Source organism: Pogoniulus pusillus, chromosome 1 (genome assembly GCF_015220805.1).
Source record: "Pogoniulus pusillus isolate bPogPus1 chromosome 1, bPogPus1.pri, whole genome shotgun sequence".
Lineage (NCBI taxonomy): Eukaryota > Metazoa > Chordata > Aves > Piciformes > Lybiidae > Pogoniulus > Pogoniulus pusillus.
The window spans coordinates 6,581,143-6,600,055 of record NC_087264.1 but is presented as its reverse complement, the minus strand read 5'-3'; the positions used below and the strand labels follow the sequence as shown (position 1 = coordinate 6,600,055).

The 18,913-nt window shown below is 47.8% G+C and overlaps 1 protein-coding gene across 5 annotated transcripts in view; it reads left to right on the top strand.

The window, feature by feature from the left end:
- Positions 1-1,750: 1,750 nt before the first annotated feature.
- WDR89 (WD repeat domain 89) overlaps positions 1,751-18,913 on the top strand; it is a 28,312-nt gene continuing 11,149 nt past the window's right edge. Inside the window, exons 1-2 of one of the 5 annotated variants that reach the window (XM_064157051.1) lie at positions 1,751-1,790; positions 3,850-3,923. The gene's annotated coding sequence lies outside the window, so the exon portion shown is untranslated. Of the gene's footprint in view, positions 1,791-2,718; positions 2,792-3,445; positions 3,468-3,742; positions 3,751-3,849; positions 3,924-17,823; positions 17,845-18,913 lie in introns of those variants that run through there. The other 4 variants (XM_064156961.1, XM_064157111.1, XM_064157180.1 and 1 more) reach the window with 4 other exon arrangements.

Sequence of the window (18,913 nt, the reverse complement as noted above, 5' to 3'; positions counted from 1 at the left end):
CTTTTGGACACTAGTACTCAGCACTGGTCAGACCACACCTTGAGTACTGTGTCCAGTTCTGGGCCCCTCGATTCAAGAAGGATGTTGAGGTGCTGGAACATGTCCAGAGAAGGGCAACAAAGCTGGTGAGGGGCCTGGAGCACAAATCCTATGAGGAGAGGCTGAGGGAGCTGGGGGTGTTTAGCCTGGAGAAGAGGAGGCTCAGGGGTGACCTCATTGCTTGTCTACAACTACCTGAAAGGGCATTGTAGCCAGGTGGGGGGTGGCCTCTTCTCCCAGGCAAGCAGCAATCGAACAAGAGGACACAGTCTCAAGTTGTGCCAGGGTAGGTATAGGCTGGATATTAGGAAGAAGTTCTTCACAGAGAGAGTGATTGGCATTGGAATGGGCTGCCCAGGGAGGTGGTGGAGGCACTGTCCCTGGAGGTGTTCAAGAAAAGACTGGATGAGGCACTTAGTGCCATGGTCTGGCTGATTGGATAGGGCTGGGTGCTAGGTTGGACTGGATGATCTTGGAGGTCTCTTCCAACCTGGTTGATTCTATGATTCTATGATTCTAGTAGCAGGCAACCAAAATTGTCAGTTCTTTGAAGTGTCTTGATTGACTTTTTGCTTTTATTGAATATCAGAGTTAAGAAGGTTATTAAACTGAGGTTCGAGTCATGTGTATTATGTCCTGTTGTTATAGAATCATAGAATCAGTCAGGGTTGGAAGGGACCACAAGGACCGTCTAGTTCTAAACCTCCTGCTATGGGCAGAGACTCCCTGCCCTAGATCAGCCTGGCAAGAGCCTCATCCAGCCGTGTGAGCTGACCACTTTATAGTTTAGCTGAAGCCCTTTTTTATGTTGCTAGGAAAATATAGTTAGCTCAAATGTTTAGGGTTTGATTTGAAACCTGGCAGTGAAAACCAAGCCAACGAAAATATTCATGTCTTTAAAAATACTGCTGGAAATATTTCACTTATCTGTGTTTGATAATATTATTTACCCAAACTTAGAGCATGTAGCACGAAAGACAAATCTGCTTGTAACAAAACTAAAGGTACAAGCTATTTTTTTTCACTGAATAACATCCATCTAAGATTATGGACTAAATACTGCAATTGGGAGCCAAACACACTTTGGTTCAGGACAATAAATTAGGGCTGGATCAAGTAGTTTCGAATTCTAATATTTTGAGCAATACTAAGTAAGAAGTTGGGTAGGTTCAAACTGGATGTAAGGAGGAAGTTGTTGAGCATGAGAGTGGTGAGAGGCTGGAATGGGTTGCCCAGGGAGGTGGTTGAGGCCCCATACGTGGAGGTGTTTAAAGCCAGGCTGGATGAGGCTGTGTCCATCCTGCTCTAGGGTAGGGTGTCCCTGCCCGTGGCAGGGGAGTTGGAACTAGATGCTCCTTGTGGTCCCTTCCAACCCTGACTGATTCTATGATTCTTAGTTTAAAGGAGCAAATGTTAAATATGTTATCCTTCTCTTAACCTGTAGGTGCTAGTCTACTAAATTAAGTCTGGAAACCAAACCTAGAAATATACTGTCTGTAACTTCAAACAGAAAAAATAAGCATCTGGAAAAAATGCACAGCAAGCTGAAGGAAAAAGCAGCTTAATTAACCTTCCTCTCTTTCTCCTTCTTTGGCTCCCTCTCAGGAAACAACGTGCCTTTGTGTTCCTGCAGTCCTGGAGATTGGCAGCGTTGTGCAGCACACCAGTATGTCTGCAGCACACCTAGAGGCTGACGGATTGGGGCATCTCCTTCAGTAACGCTGTTCTGGCACTTCTCTGTTTCTCGACAGGTACTAAGACAGTGACAGTTAGTGCTAAAAAGCCGTTAAGAAAAATTCCATCCGTGATCATAGAGTCATAGAATCAAGCAGGTTGGAAGAGACCTCCAAGAGCATCCAGTCCAACCTAGCACCCAGCCCTAGCCAGTCAACCAGACAGACCATGGCACTAAGTGCCTCAGCCAGGCTTTGCTTCAACACCTCCAGGGACGGTGCCTCCACCACCTCCCTGGGCAGCCCATTCCAATGCCAATCACTCTCTCTGACAACAACTTCCTCCTAACATCCAGCCTAGACTTTCCCCGGCACAACTTGAGACTGTGTCCCCTCGTGGTCCACTTGACTAAATCTATCTCATGTGCCGCGGTGTAGAAACGCTCCCAGAAGCAGCGTGCCCCTGAAGGGACAGAAGGATTATGAAAGCTCCAGCAGTGTTTTTGCTCGCTCGCTGTTGGGGTGACTCGCTTGAACTCCGCTCTGCCGGCCGTGAAATCGTTTTCCTTTAGCGGTTCTCAGAGATGCTGCCAGCGAAGCAGAGCCAGGTCTGAAGGCAAGCACGACGCGAGCTCATGCTGGCAGCCTGGGCTCCACCGCAAGGCTTATCCCGCGGCCCAGCTGGAACGCCCTGGGCGCCTCACGGCGCTTTCACGGCGAAGCGCCACCGGCTCCTTCCCCTTTAAGCACCGTTAATGGCGGCAAGCCCTCGGCCGCAGAGGCCTGCCCCGTCCCCGGCGGCAGGGCGCAGCTGCCAGTGCGCTGCGTGCCGCCGCGACCAGCCAATAGAGTGGCGATGGCAGCGAGAGGTCACGCCCCTTCCGCCTCCTGCGCCAATCCCCTTGCGTTATTTCCCCCCGTACCGCCAGGTAGAGAAGCCGGCTGGTGGAGAGGCGGCCGGAGCAGCCAATCGGCTGCCAGGGGAGAGGTCGGGGGGCGGAGACCGCAGGGGGAGGGGCGGCGCGCACGCGGCGGTGGCGGCGGCGGTGTGCGGTGTGTGTGAGCGGGACCGGAGCGGGGTAGGGACGCGGCGGGGCGGTGCGCGGTGTGCGTGAGCGGGACCGGAGCGGGGTAGGGACGCGGCGGGGCGGTGTGCGGTGTGTGTGAGCGGGACCGGAGCGGGGTAGGGACGCGGCGGGGCGGTGTGCGGTGTGCGTGAGCGGGACCGGAGCGGGGTAGGGACGCGGCGGGGCGGTGTGCGGTGTGTGTGAGCGGGACCGGAGCGGGGTAGGGACGCGGCGGGGCGGTGTGCGGTGTGCGTGAGCGGGACCGGAGCGGGGTAGGGACGCGGCGGGGCGGTGTGCGGTGTGCGTGAGCGGGACCGGAGCGGGGTAGGGACGCGGCGGGGCGGTGTGCGGTGTGCGTGAGCGGGACCGGAGCGGGGTAGGGACGCGGCGGGGCGGTGTGCGGTGTGTGTGAGCGGGACCGGAGCGGGGTAGGGACGCGGCGGGGCGGTGTGCGGTGTGCGTGAGCGGGACCGGAGCGGGGTAGGGACGCGGCGGGGCGGTGTGCGGTGTGCGTGAGCGGGACCGGAGCGGGGTAGGGACGCGGCGGGGCGGTGTGCGGTGTGTGTGAGCGGGACCGGAGCGGGGTAGGGACGCGGCGGGGCGGTGTGCGGTGTGTGTGAGCGGGACCGGAGCGGGGTAGGGACGCGGCGGGGCGGTGTGCGGTGTGTGTGAGCGGGACCGGAGCGGGGTAGGGACGCGGCGGGGCTGGCTCCTTTGGCTTGAGGGGCAGCCGTGGGCAGGGCAGTGTCTGCCGTGTGAGCGTTCCTGTGGGGAAGGTGGCGACTGTGACTCTGTGGGGTATCGTCTGGGCGAGAGCGGTCCTCTGTGAAGGGTTGTTGGGGGAGAGGAGACTGAGTCCAGTGGATTTACGGAGGGAGAGGGCAGGCGTTTGGGCTGGGAGAGCAACTGCTGGGAGCTGCTGCTGTTTTGCTCCTGAAGCTGCTTCTTGCATCGGGGTTGGTCTTCTCTCGGTGTGTGCAGTGCCTTGCGCGGTAGTGAGGGGGAAGGCTGGGGAGGGAAGTTCTGAAGTTTCATTCCCTCAGCGCTGCTTTTCCTTCTTTTTCCATTAGGTTTTAGTGGAGTATCTTTTGCTTTACTGGAGTGATGCTGTCTGTGTCGCTGTGAAAGCACGAATAAACGCACGGTGAGTTCATCCTGTCACTCATTGAAGCCTGGAAATACTGACTGCTCTCCAAGCACTCTGGACAGGGTTAACACTGGCCTGGCCACCTCGCTTCGATGTGTCTGGGAGAGAGTGGGCTAACCTTGAGCCTGGCATGAGGGCTACATCAGTGTATTGCTAATGTGAGCAGGCATATATGCTTAGAGCTGTGACTGGCTGCTTATGGGTTGTCGGGATTAAAGGTGGGGCCTGTACTGCCAGATAAAATACATTTATTAAGCAGTTATATTGGTAAGTACCAGCTGAATCCATCTAAATTTGGTGAAGATGGGCATCTGTCTTAATACAGTTCTGGGCTCCTCCATTCAAGAGAGATGTTGAGGTGCTGGAACATGTCCAGAGAAGGGCAACAAAGCTGGTGAGGGGCCTGGAACACAAACCCTATGAGGAGAGGCTGAGGGAGCTGGGGGTGTTTAGCCTGGAGAAGAGGAGACTCAGGGGTTATTTCATTACTGTCTACAAATCCCTGAAGGGAGGCTGTAGCCAGGTGGAGTTGGTCTCTTCTGCCAGGCAAGCAGCAATAGAACAAGGGGACACAGTCTCAAGTTGTGCAGGGGGAGGTCTAGGCTGGATGTTAGGAGGAAGTTGTTGTCAGAGAGAGTGATTGGCATTGGAATGGGCTGCCCAGGGAGGTGGTGGAGTCACTGTCCCTGGGGGTGTTCAAGGAAAGCCTGGCTGAGGTACTTAGTGCCATGGTCTAGTTGACTGGCTGGGACTGGGTGCTAGGTTGGACTGGATGATGTTGAAGGTCTCTTCCAACCTGGTTGATTCTATGATTCTATGATTCTAAGAGTTGCAGTCTAAAACAAAGTAAAAGCTTTGATTTTGAGTTATTCCCCTGGGGAATACATCTAGTTTGGGTTTTCCAAGAAAAAAGAATAAGTTGTAGAAACCATTGCCAAAGTTATAGTATGTATATCCTTAAAATTTATATAACCTATAGGTATTACAAAGTATGCTGGATGTATGAACAGTGTCCTGGTGCTTTGGCTATTTCTTGTTTGTTCTCAGACTTTCTGGGAACAATTACCATCTTTTTTTTTTTGCCACATAAAAGTTCTCTTGTACATGGGATGATAGATGGTGTGCAGGTAGTTTTTTAAATGCACCTAAGTATATATAAGATGTTTCTTAGAAATGTTTAGGGTTTTTTTCCTCTTCCTTTCACTGTATTGTTCTTGAGGACAACAGTTCTTTGCTGGGTGACTCTAGAATCTGCTCGATGCCTGACCGCATGGGAGGTCTCATGTCTCACTGCTGTTATATACTGGCAGCACTTCCCAGCTGAGTTCTGTAGCTTTGGTATGGCTACCACGATGATTAGCCATGTCAATGTGAAGTCACTTGTGCAGACTTCTAGGACTTGGCTTTAATTGGTGAGTGAAAAGATGTCTTCTGTGTGGGTCTGCATCTCCTTTCTGGGTTTCGTACTGGACGTTGAAAATGTGTGTTGAGATTTGTGAGTTGGATTCTTGGCAAGGCCAGATTTTGGAGACAAGTGGGCTTGCAAGCAATTTAAGTACAAGGTGGTCAATGGAGGACATAGGAAATGCATAAAAAAGAGTGTGTTGCCTAGAGCCATGTGGAGTGAGGAAGTTCAGTCTCAAATGTTCCTGTGCCATCTTCACACTTTATCCTAACCCCAATGTCCATTTTTCCTTTAGGTCTTCCCCTTCTTGTATTCCTATATTGTCCCTTTTCCTTTAGCAGAAGGGTTACATAAGTTCTTGGTGGTGCATTTTCCTCTATCGTTTCCTCCTGCCACCTCCTTTCCCTTCCCCTGTCTTCCCCTCAAGGCTGCCTTCCCTTTTTTCCTACCAGCAGCTCTTGAAACTTATGGAAAGGACATCTCTACTGCAGCAATTTGTACCTAGAAACCAAGTGCAGTTGGTGCTGGTTTTGACAGAAGCATGTTTGATTCAGTAGTGGGGATGGTGCAGTCAATGTGCAGAGATGAGACACCTTCAGTGCAGTCTATAAAGAATCTTCGAGTGTTTAATTTAGGGATGGTTGGTTAAGTGGAGATAGCTTGATGCATGGACATGACCAAGCTGAATGGGTTGTAGTAGCTTCTGTAATAAATGGGACAGATTGTGAAACTGTAGGTAAAAGATTTGCTTAGTAGATAAAGCTTTAGGAGTGAAGCATGTCTCTGCAGAAAGGTTGCCTTTGGAATAATTAGTTTGGATTAGTTGTTTCTGTGATATGGGTTGGGTTTTTTTTTTTTTTGCCTTTTGGTACTTTGATGCAAGTTTAAACCAAGTATATCAGTGAGAACAAAGCAGGAGATGGGGTTGGACAGCTCACTAGAAAATGAAACTAAGGTGATCTGCATCACAGAAAAGACATACTCAAATTACAAGATGAACATGTGTGTAGTATCATTTAGGCTGTTCTGAAGGTCACAACTTAGAGCAGGGCTTCTGTCTTGTTTTTAGGCCTTATGCAGGATATTCAAGTGTTTTCAGCAATCAAAACATTTCTAAGTAGTGGCAGGAAGCAAATGCTGTGCACCTGTCTATTTTGACAAGCCCATGTTAGTATTTTCTTTAAAACTCTTCTGTCTGAATAGAGTTCATAGAATCAACCAGGTTGGAAGAGACCTCCAAGATCATCCAGGCCAAACTAGCACCCAGCCTTAGCCAATAAGCTAGACCATGGCACTAAATGCCTCATCCAGTTCTCTTCTTCAGCACCTCCAGGGACTGTTACTCCACCACCTCCCTGGGCAGCCCATTCCAATGCCAATCACTCTCTCTGTGAAGAACTTCCTCCTGACATCCAGCCTAGACCTCCCCCAGCACAACTTGAGACTGTGTCCCCTTGTTCTCTTGCCAGTTGCCTGGCAGAAGAGACTAATAGAATAGGATCAACCAGGTTGGAAGAGACCTCTGATATGTTTTCATTCTGTTTCATTATGTCAGATGTTTCAGTCCAGAAGGACTATTGTATAATCTTGTCTGATCTCCTTTGCAAGATGAACCGCCTGTACTATTGTTTATACTCTTTACAGACTTCACCTTCCCTTTTCATATTAATATGAAAGCACTTCTTGTAGACTCTGAATAGTCTCAGAAATCTGTTATTATTTGAGTTGCTGAAAATATTTTGCAGTGACCCTAACATTTAAGAGTTGCAACAGATAGAGGAATATTTTAAAACCTGTTAATCCCTGTTGTTTTTCTTTTGGAAGCTTGTTTTACAAGGCCACAGTGAAGTCTTATATAGAGCACTTGCTATTTCTCTTTAATTTTGTAGTTTTCTACCTAAATGAAAACTTAATTAAAAAGGTGTTGATCTGTTGGAGGGTAGGAGAGCCCTGCAGAGGGACCTTGCCAGGCTGGATGGGTGGGCAGAGGCCAATGGGATGAGATTGAACAAGGCCAAGTGCAGGGTTCTGCACTTTGGCCACAATAACCCCAAGCAGTGCTCCAGGCTGGGGACAGAGTGGCTGAGAGCAGCCAGGCAGAAAGGGACCTGAAGGTACTGGTGGATAGTAGCTGAAGATGAGCCAGCAGTGTGCCCAGTTGGCCAGGAGAGCCAATGACATCCTGGCCTGGATCAGGAACAGTGTGGCCAGCAGGACAAGGGAGGTTATTCTGCCCCTGTACTTGGCACTGGTCAGGCCACACCTTGAGTGCTGTGTCCAGTTCTGGGCTCCTCAATTCAAGAGAGATGTTGAGGTGTTGAAACGTGTCCAGAGAAGGGCAACAAAGCTGATTGTGGAACACAAAATCTATGAGGAGAGGCTGAGGGAGCTGGGGGTGTTTAGCCTGGAGAATAAGAGGCTCAGGGGTCACCTCATTGCTGTCTATGACTACCTGAGGGGAGGTTGCAACCAGGTGGGGGTTGGTCTCTTCTGCCAGGCAAGCAGCAACAGAACAAGGGGACACAATCTCAAGTTGTGCCAGGGGAGGTCTAGGCTGGATGTTAGGAGGAAGTTGTTGTCAGAGAGAGTGATTGGCATTGGAATGGGCTGCCCAGGGAGGTGGTGAAGTCCCTGTCCCTGGAGGTGTTGAGGAAAAGGCTGGCTGAGGCACTTAGTGCCATGGTCTAGTTGACTGGATAGGGCTGGGTGCTAGGTTGGACTGGCTGATCTTGGAGGTCTCTTCCAACCTGGGTGATTCTATGTTTCTGTGAACCTATCAGCGCTCAGATGTTCTGGATGTTCATTGTTTTATATAGCACTTGAATCTTACCTGTGAAAAAACAGGTGCATTAAAACTTCTATAGTTCTTGTGCCCTATTAAACCAATTGCTTTAAATTAAAATCTTCGGTGATTCAATTTGAAAATGAATAGAATAGAATTGTATTGACAGAATAGAGTTCAGTTGGTTTAATATGTTATTTCCTGCAATTTGAGTTTGATTTTAGCTGGCTGAATTAAGATGTTGTTAGTACCTGTAGACACTGAGATTTTTTTTTTCTTCAGAACCTTAATAATTATGTTGGAGCAGCTCTGCTGTGAGCACAGACTGAAAGAGTTGGGGCTGGTCGGTCTGGAGAAGAGGAGGCTCCCAGGTGACCTTCTTGTGGCCTTCCAGTATCTGAAGGGGGCCTACCAAAAAGCTGGGGAGGGACTTTTCAGGCTATGAGGGAGTGCCAGGACTAGGGGGAATGGAGAGAAGATGAAGATGGGTAGGTACAGACTGGATGTGAGGAGGAAGTTGTTCAGCATGAGGGTGGTGAGAGTCTGGAATGGGTTGCCCAGGGAGGTGGTTGAGGCCCCATCCCTGGAGTCATTTAAGGCCAGGCTCTCTGAGGCTGTGTCCAGCCTGCTCTAGGGTAGGGTGTCTGTGCCCATGGCAGGGGGGTTGGAACTAGATGATCCTTGTGGTCCCTTCCAACACTGACTGATTCTATGATTCTGATTCTGTGTGCATTAGCAACTTTTCCACCTCTCTGCAGTTAGCCCTATCTATTGTCATCTTTCATTTTTCTCATGCTTGTTATTTGTAGGCAAAGCTATTACTCAGTTTTCCATGGGAAATAAGACATACAGTTGGATGTACAAAGTGTTGTGCAATTGGTAAGCAGTTCAACTGGTGAAATGACAAGCCACCATTGAACTGAAATTGGCAAACTATTTCTAGATGGAGGTATAGGTGCCAGCAGTACATAGAATAGCAAGTTTCAGATACTGGTAACTTGAACAGTTTGAGGATCTTTTAGTAATAAACACGTGTGCATATTTGTTGCTATGGGAATGACAGAGCTGGAATTAAGAGTTGTTATTCCCTTGTGGAATCAGAAGGGACAAGCAGATGGCTGTGAAAGCAAAATTTGTTGTTTAGAAACATACAGCTCTCTCTTAGTAGCAAACCTGACTTAGTCAAGTTTTGTTTACAGTCTGTGGAGGATTTTATTTTATTGTTTTTTAGGTGAGTGAATTGCTTATAGTTTACTCAATATCTGTAAATATATTTCAGGAAGTAAATACATTTCAGGAAGTTTTGAAAGGGGAAAAACTAGATTTAAGGAAAAATCAATTCATGTGGTTTAATGTCTTCTGTAACTGGTACAGTGTATGTGTGCTGAATGTTTATAGGAGCCAGATGTGAGCATAACAGAGGAAGGAGGAAGTTCTTCACAGAGAGAGTGACTTGCCATTGGAATGGGCTGCCCAGGGAGGTGGTGGAGTCACTGTCCCTGGAGGTGTTGAAGCAAAGCCTGGCTGAGGCACTTAGTGCCATGGTCTGGTTGACTGGATAGGGCTGGGTGCTAGGTTGGACTGCATGATCTTGGAGGTCTCTTCCAACCTGGTTGATTCTATATATCTAAGAGGGTTTTTTTGTCTGTTGGATTTGGTTTGTTCCTACTTCCTAGGAAAATTTAGTGATGGATGTCTATGAGCTCAGCACTTGCTGGATGTTTAAAGAGCAAATACCGATGCACAGAAGTCAGTTGTTATCTGTATGCTTCTGTGTGCATTGCGTGGACCAGTGTCTCAGACTCAATACCAGAGTCTCATCTTGTGATGTCAGGAAGTTTAAAAGATCAAAAGCTCTGAACTGAGTTCACAAAAGTAGAGTTTAAAAAAAGAGCCTGTAACTTAATCTTTTTGACACATCAGAAAGTTACAATGTAGTTGACTCTGGGCTTTTTTCTTCTTCAGTGTTTGATGCTAGACAGTTTTAAGTGAAGGCTGTGATTTTTAATTAATAGTCTAATTAGAGGGTCTGAAGCTTTTAAAAGGAACATAAGTAAATGCTGATACCTTAATAATGTTCTTTGCAGTACTTCAGGCTTTTTTCCTGTACCTTGCATCAAGTTATTGTATACTCGAATGTCACACTGTTGTAGGAATCATAGAATCAACCAGGTTGGAAGAGACCTCCAAGATCATCCAGTCCAGGAGACAATCAGCTTACCCGAACTGATTAAAATGCATGTAAGAATACCAAAAAGAGCAAGTACTTTGCTTTTGAATTGCCACACCTTGAGTACTGTGTTCAGTTCTGGGCCTCCCAGTTTAGGAGGGACATTGAGATGCTTGAGTGTGTCCAGAGAAGGGCGATGAGGCTGGGGAGAGGCCTTGAGCACAGCCCTACGAGGAGAGGCTGAGGGAGCTGGGATTGGTTAGCCTGGAGAAGAGGAGGCTCAGGGGTGACCTTATTGCTGTCTACAGCTACCTGAGGGGAGGTTGTGGCCAGGAGGAGGTTGCTCTCTTCTCTCAGGTGGCCAGCACCAGAACAAGAGGACACAGCCTCAAGCTGTGCCAGGGGAGATTTAGGCTGGAGGTGAGGAGAAAGTTCTTCACTGAGAGAGTCATTGGACACTGGAATGGGCTGCCCGGGGAGGTGGTGGAGTCGCCGTCCCTGGAGCTGTTCAAGGCAGGATTGGACGTGGCACTTGGTGCCATGGTCTAGCCTTGAGCTCTGTGGTAAAGGGTTGGACTTGATGATCTGTGAGGTCTCTTCCAACCCTGATGATACTGTGATACTGTGCTACTGTGAATGTCTTTGCTGCTTCTGGAAGCGATTTTGCTGCTCATGAGTGGTGGTCATTAGTGACATCAGGTGGGCCGAGTGCGAAATGACAGCCTGTGTCCGTCAGACACCCTTCTGCCTTCCAGCGGCTGTGAGATTGCCTGGGGCACATGTTTGCAGCCACGCTGATGTCATGCTTGTGGTGCACTGAGAGATACTGTCAGCACAAGACAAAAAGTCTTCAGTTCTACATTGTAGTGACTGATAAACATTCCGACTTGAAAGAGAAGTGTCGCATTCCTCATGCAGCAGCCTTTGCAAGAAGATCTGACTGCTTGGAGGGGCACACTGAAGTCCTTAGACTTCTGTTGTGACAATTCCAGAGGCATGAGGAGAGGAGCCACCTTAACGCTGCAATTGCATTCTCTCTGTGCACACATCTACCCTCTTAAGTACACATTCTTAAGCGTGGTCTTAAGTACACTTCCTGAATCATAGAATCACAGAACCAACCAGGTTGGAAGAGACCTCCAAGATCATCCAGTCCAACCTAGCACCCAGCCCTAACCAATCAACCAGACCATGGCACTAAGTGCCTCATCCAGGCTTTTCTTGAAGACCCCCAGGGACGGTGCCTCCACCACCTCCCTGGGCAGCCCATTCCAATGCCAATCACTCTCTCTGTGAAGAACTTCTTCCTAATATCCAGCCTATACCTACCCTGGCACAACTTGAGACTGTGTCCCCTTCTTCTGTTGCTGCTTGCCTGGCAGCAGAGCCCAACCCCACCTGGCTACAATGCCCCTTCAGGTAGTTGTAGACAGTAATAAGATCACCCCTGAGCCTCCTCTTCTCCAGGCTAAACAGGCCCAGCTCCCTCAACCTCTCCTCATAGGGTTTGTGCTCCAGGCCCCTCACCAGCTTCGTTGCCCTTCTCTGGACATGTTCCAGCACCTCAACATCCTTCTTGAATTGAGGGGCCCAGTAAACTATGCAGTAAGTGACTGTTGTGTCTTGCTATTGTCTGCCTGGCACTGTGGTGTCTTCCAGAACTCCTGAGCCAGCTTACCTCGGGAATTGCATGTTTTTCTGTCTGCCTTCCCTTCTGTGTTCTTTGCCGTGCAAGGGCAGCAGTGGGAGCCAGGCTGATGAAGCTGTAAATGTAGCCTGAAACGGTCAAAGTTTTTGCCCCCACTGTTTTAATTGGAAACCTATTTTGAAAGATAAACTTTATAATTTCTGCTCTAAATTTTATTTATGGTCAGTTTATATTCTTAAACCGTTGTGCCAGCATTGTTCTTGAGTAGCCCCCCCCTCCCTCCAGCGTTTATTCCTTTGATGTGTTTGTAGATGGTAATCATATCTCAGTCTCTGTCTTTGCCAAGCTATACAAGGCAAAGCATCCCAACTACTTGTAAAATAAACAGTCCATTCCCTGGATCATTTGACCCATCCTCTTCTGGTTTAGTTATCAAGAGACAGGCTTCAGCAAAGAGCCCTGCTGGCAACCTGCTGTGACCCTGTGAAATACGAATGGACTAAAGCGTTGAGAACAAACGTGGCTTGAGAGCAGGCTGATTAAAATTCATAAAGCTCTTGACTTTGCCTTTTACTTTTTTATTGTTTTGAGGCAACACTGTCTGCCTAAGATATAGGAAGGGTCTGTGTGGATGGCAAAAACTCCCTTACCCAGGTCTCAGGGGTTCCTGGGTGCTAAGAAAAGCATATGTATTTTGTTATGGTTTGCCAGCAGGGATTGCCTGTATTGCTGCATACAGCAGGCCTCTTGATCAGCAAGGATCAATATCAATACCTGTATACTTGGTTTTTGCCTTTCCTTTTCACTATTCCATTTCTTATGACCCAGTCCTAAACCACCCTCACAGTGAAAGAAGTTGAATGTGAACTTAGCAGTGCAGTATGGTGGAAAATCATTGTGCATTTGGATGTGATGAAAAGGGGAAAATGAATTGTTGTCTGTGCATGGCACTGATGACACTGGTACTGGAGTGCTACATATGGTTCAAGTGTAAACACTGCCTAAAGGCTCTTGAAAACAAAAGACCTCAAGAGGGTGTCTTGTATGGGTACAGTGTACACATACTTGATGCCTTAACGTCTTTTATGTAGACTGAAAAGTAAATTCTCCTGAACAGGATAGACTCAACATTGTTCTAAACCCCTATATTTCAGCCTCTTCCATCCTCCTGTTGTCACTTACATGACATCTTTTCCTTTTGTCTGATACAATGCTTTGAAAATCGAGCTTAGGGCACATTAAGGATTCAGCAGAGTCTCCAGCTGTCAGGCTGTGCACAAAGAGCATGTTTTGGAAACTGATAGTCTGTGAACTGTCATGGGCACACAGGGATCTCCAGTTTCTCCTGTTGCTTTGATATTAGAGAGAGTCTGACAAATTACCTTGACATGGTGATGTTCTGGATTAGCTAAGTATGAAAAATGGATATTGTAGGATGTGACTGGTGGAGGTACCACAGTATCACAGTATCACAGTATCACCAAGGTTGGAAGAGACCTCACAGATCATCAAGTCCAACCCTTTACCACAGTGCCCAAGGCTAGACCATGGCACCAAGTGCCACATCCAACCTTGCCGTGAACTGCCCCAGGGACGACGACTCCACCACCTCCCCGGGCAGCCCATTCCAGTGTCCAATGACTCTCTCAGTGAAGAACTTTCTCCTCACCTCCAGCCTAAATCTCCCCTGGCGCAGCCTCAGGCTGTGTCCTCTTGTTCTGGCGCTGGCCACCTGAGAGAAGAGAGCAACCTCCTCCTGGCCACAACCACCCCTCAGGTAGCTGTAGACAGCAGTAAGGTCACCCCTGAGCCTCCTCCAGGCTAAACAACCCCAGCTCCCTCAGCCTCTCCTCGTAGGGCTTGTGCTCGAGGCCTCTCCCCAGCCTCGTCGCCCTTCTCTGGACACGCTCAAGCATCTCAGTGTCCTTCCTAAACTGGGGGGCCCAGAGCTGAACGCAGTACTCGAGGTGTGGTCTGACCAGTGCAGAATACAGGGGCAGAATGACCTCCCTGCTCCTGCTGACCACACCATTCCTGATGCAGGCCAGGATGCCACTGGCTCTCTTGGCCTCCTGGGCACACTGCTGGCTCATCTTCAGGTGGGTATCAATCAGCACCCCCAGATCCCTCTCTGTCTGGCTGCTCTCCAGCCACTCCGACCCCAGCCTGTATCTCTGCATGGGGTTGTTGTGGCCAAAGTGCAGCACCCTGCACTTGGAGCTATTGAACCCCATCCCATTGGACTCTGCCCATCTGTCCAGGCGGTCAAGGTCCCGCTGCAGAGCCCTTCTGCCCTCCAACTCAGTCACATCTGCCCCCAGCTTAGTGTCATCTGCAAACTTGCTGATGACTGACTCGATGCCCTCATCCAGATCATCTATGAAGATGTTAAAGAGGATGGGGCCCAGCACAGATCCCTGAGGGACACCACTAGTGACAGCCGCCAGCTGGATGTGGCACCATTCACCACCACTCTCTGGGTCCGGCCCTCCAGCCAGTTCCTAACCCAGCACAGAGTGTTACCATCCAAGCCACGGGCTGACAGCTTAGCCAGCAGTTTGCTGTGGGGGACAGTGTCAAAGGCCTTGCTGAAGTCCAGATAGAGCACATCCACAGGCCTCCCCACATCCACCAAGCGGCTCACCTGATCATAGAAGGAGATCAGGTTAGAAAGGCAGGATCTGCCCTTCCTAAACCCATGCTGGCTGGACCTGAGATCTTTGCCATCCCTCAGGTGATCTACATGTTCTTGGGGAATCTAATGAGGTAAATGAAGAGAAGTCGTTTCCCCTGCTTAAGCTTGACAGATGTCTGTGCCTGCGCAGTACATCTGGAACTGCAGGGAATTGCTTGGGCAGTGGTGCTTGTGTAGTGTTCAAAATTGCCAAGCCCAGAGATGTGTTCAGAAAATACCAGTGCAGGAAGGGCAATATCTTCTTAGCAGCTCACCAGCAATATTCCTACTGCAGATGAGAACCACAGTGGCTTATTTAAGCTTGGGTTTTTAAGAAGAGTCATATAAACATAATAGTCTTGTGTTTTGAAGAGTGAGCTCTGGTAACAAAGTGTACTTAAGCTAAATTGCTGTTGTAAAAAAAAGAAATCTAGAAGATCTTGGTAAATAGAACATTTTATCTTATTATAGGTATTTTGGCACCCGTTGTGTGGTAGTAGGAGCTATTTTTCCTGCTGTAGCTAAATTTCTTCATACCCTTTTATTCCAGTTACTGCCAAATTTAGGCTGAAATTTCCCAGGCTTCCTGTAGTGTCAAAACAAATTCTCTGGAGGAAATTCAGCAAAATTCAGTAATATTTGGGAAGATTTTAATTGCTTATTTCTTTTTTTTTTTTTTCCATGTGAGGATATTGGTAATACCAAGAGGCAATATCTAAATTGAAGAAAACAAATGGTGTTTTTTCAAAGTCACTGAAATATTCTTACAGATGCATAGGTGATTTTTTCCTTTCACTTTTCTCAGTAGGGTGGATCATTGGGGATGCCCATTTATGAAGTGGGTTTGTTGACCTTAAAATGGCCCTGAATATTATATCAGTCAGGGTTGGAAGGGACCACAAGGATCATCTAGTTCCAATCCCCTTGCCATGGGCACAGGCACCTTACCCTAGATCAGGCTGGACACAGCCTCATCCAGCCTGAGCAGGGCCTCAACCACCTCCCTGGGCAACCCATTCCAGGATCTCACCACTCTCATGCTGAACATCTTCCTCCTCATGTCCAGTCTGAATCTCCCCACCTCCAGCTTTGCTCTATTTCTCTTGGAGTACTTTCTTAGAATCATAGAATCAACCAGGTTGCAAGAGATCTCCAAGATCATCCAGTCCAACCTAGCACCCAGCCCTATCCAGTCAACCAGACCATGGCACTAAGTGCCTCAGCCAGGCTTCTCTTGAACACCTCCAGGGATGGTGCCTCCACCACCTCCCTGGGCAGCCCATTCCAATGCCAATCACTCTCTCTGACAACAACTTCCTCCTAACATCCAGCCTAGACCTCCCCCATCACGACTTGAGACTGTGTCCCCTTGTTCTGTGGCTGGTTGTCTGGCAGAAGAGACCAACCCCCACCTGGCTACAGCCTCCCTTCAGGGATTTGTAGACAGTAATGAGGTCACCCCTGAGCCTCCTCTTCTTCAGGCTAAACACCCTCAGCTCCCTCAGCCTCTCCTCATAGATTTTGTGCTCCAGGCCCCTCACCAGCTTTGTTGCCCTTCTCTGGACATGTTCCAGTCTCTCAACATCTCTCTTGAATGGAGGGGCCCAGAACTGGACACAGCACTCCCAGGCTTGAAAGGACCTCGAAGCACTTTTCATTGGTGGAATCTGCAAGTGTATTGTGGTGTTACTGTGACTTTCACACTACACCTTGTAGTGTAGATACTCAGAACAGGGCTTTCTCTTTTGAAATTCTGCTGCTAACTGCACTTAGTAATGTTTGTGTACACAAGCATTGCAAGATAGGCAAATACTGCCTTTGTTTCACTGATTAAGAAAGACTGAATGTTGCAGCTTGCTGGGAATTACTCAATAAGCTGTTCTGCCAGCATCAGTGTTCACAGACCAGGCTGTTGTTCAAATTCACTCTGATGAATAGCTTTATTTCTCTCTTTATGTGTGAGGTGACCATCTTGGTGCGCAGCTCTAGTGCAAAGTCAAGCAGCAAGCTATTTGACCTTTTAACAAAAGAAAGTACTTTTAGGGAGGAGATGTGAGGAATAGTTCAGAGAAAGGAGTGAACTTTCTCTTAGCTGATTATGCTCATATTGAGGAAGTGTGAGTGGAGAAAATCTTAACACTACGTGCAGGAGAACACTGTACCCCACACATTTGATTTCCAGCAGTTGCTGGCTTGTACATAATTGCAAATCTAATTTGTTCTGTATCTTCTTTCCTATGTTTGTGGTTACAAGAAGTAATGTCAATATGGTGCCTACAGTGGGAGGTGCTCGCAAGAGAAAGGAAGTAACTTTTCTGTGGTCACTGTGGTCTGATGAGATAAGCACAAACGCAGAAGGCTGAGACTTGGATTGCCTTCAAGGTCTGCAGTGAGTTGGCTGAGCAGCTATGGTTCATTACAGACACCAGGACACAAAGGTGCTGAGCTCTGGCACTGAGTTATTTAGCATCTACTGGAGTCGGCAGCTCTGGTGTTTCTATAGCACTTGGACAGTGAGGCTTTTTGGAGCTATAGGGTACATATGTTGTCTGCCTTCCATTCTTTGAGGAGCGCTAAACAATAGCCTGGGTCCCATCCAAGGAGGACATGGTTGTTAGAGAGTGAATGTTGCAGAACTTGCTGTGACTTCACTTCTAGATGCTTGCCCTTCTTTTAGAAGATGGTGTGAATGCCTTGCCCTGTACATTGTGAGTGTGCTGGGCTGGAATACAGACTGGGCATTGTCTATGCCTGGGAGGAGCAGTAGGCACAAACTTTGTATTTGACCTCCATCTCAGGGACTTGCTTCCATGCAAATGTTGAGGTCTGGTGCCAGGATGCTTTTCCTGGCAGCTTTTGCCTGTTCTGTAGAATCCACCTGAGGATGCAGAGTTTGTCATTTACCTGTTCAGAGGCCATAAGTGTGCAATTCAGGCATAGATCAGCTTTTGCAGAGGGCTTTTAAATAGTGTTCTTTACAAAAATAAAGAATAATATGTAGAATTTAGAAAATAAATGTCCCTGTTACAGTATCTCTCTGTAATTTAACCTTTGGCTGGAAACCTTTCAGATCTGCCTTTATAAAATAGGATTGCTTCTGAAGCTTCTGTCAGCTTGATCTGAGAATAGCCATGAGAGTAAAATAGAGCATCTCTTATCCTCTTATTCCTTTGCAGTCTCCTTTATTGGATGACCACCTCATCAACACCTGGATGCAATAACATCCTCTACCTGCTGAGGTCAGTACGAGGAGACCTCCTTCCTCGCAAGAGAGTTCTTAGTCGGATCCACTTGCTCACGTCAGTGTGAATCTGGTGACAGAGCTTACTTTGCTGCTGCTCTGTTAGTAGGTCTGTGTCACTAGCATGGAATTGGGTCAAAAGAGAAGACTGAGAAAGGAAAAATCTCAAACATGTTTAAAATAGTTTTTGACACGGCTTCTTAGAGTATTTAGAGTCTGTTTCCCATGTTTTATATTAGCTAAGTTGTTTTGGAGAAGGTAGTTTAGCTCTCTGAGCATCACATTTTGACAGCTTTAACTTTAATTTGAAGCCAAAAGTAGAAATTTGAGCTTTTGTGTAGTTTCCTTTGGTATTTCTTTGGTATTTCCTGGCTTATTTGAGCTGCTTTATAGAATCATAGAATCAGTCAGGGTTGGAAGGGACCACAAGCATCATCTAGTTTCAACTCCCCTGCCATGGGCAGGGACACCCTACCCTAGATGAGGTTGGCCAGAGCCTCATCCAGCCTGGCCTTAAACACTTCCAGGAATGGGGCCTCAACTACTTCCCTGGGCAAACCATTCCAGGCTTTCATCCCTCACATGGTGAAGCACTTCCTCTTCATGTTCAGTCTGAATTTCCCCACCTCCAGCTTTGCTCCATATTTAATTGTACATTGGATTGCTCTGCACTTGGGTTTTTCCCAGGATGACTTGTCATCTTGTCCCTTTGCAGTTCTGTACCATGCCTTTAGTTATCTATTTGTATCAGTAGAGTTTCAGTTGCTTAAGTTAAACTGTTAATTTGTGTTCAAATCTCACCTGCCTCTGCCATGCTTTCTAGTGTTGGATGCAAAATTGGAACAATTCTTTCTAGGGGACATGCAAGATCTTACAGCAAAAGCCTATGTTTTAAAGTTTTCCTCTGATGAAAGTATTCAATATGTTGTTCTTATGATTCATGCATTTAAAACTACACCTGGTCAAACACAGAGTTGTTTTTGTGTTCTCTCTATGGATATCCCATATAACATTTCAAAAGGGGTTTTGTTTCTCTGTTGACAGGAATATCTGCTTGTGCCCTCAAA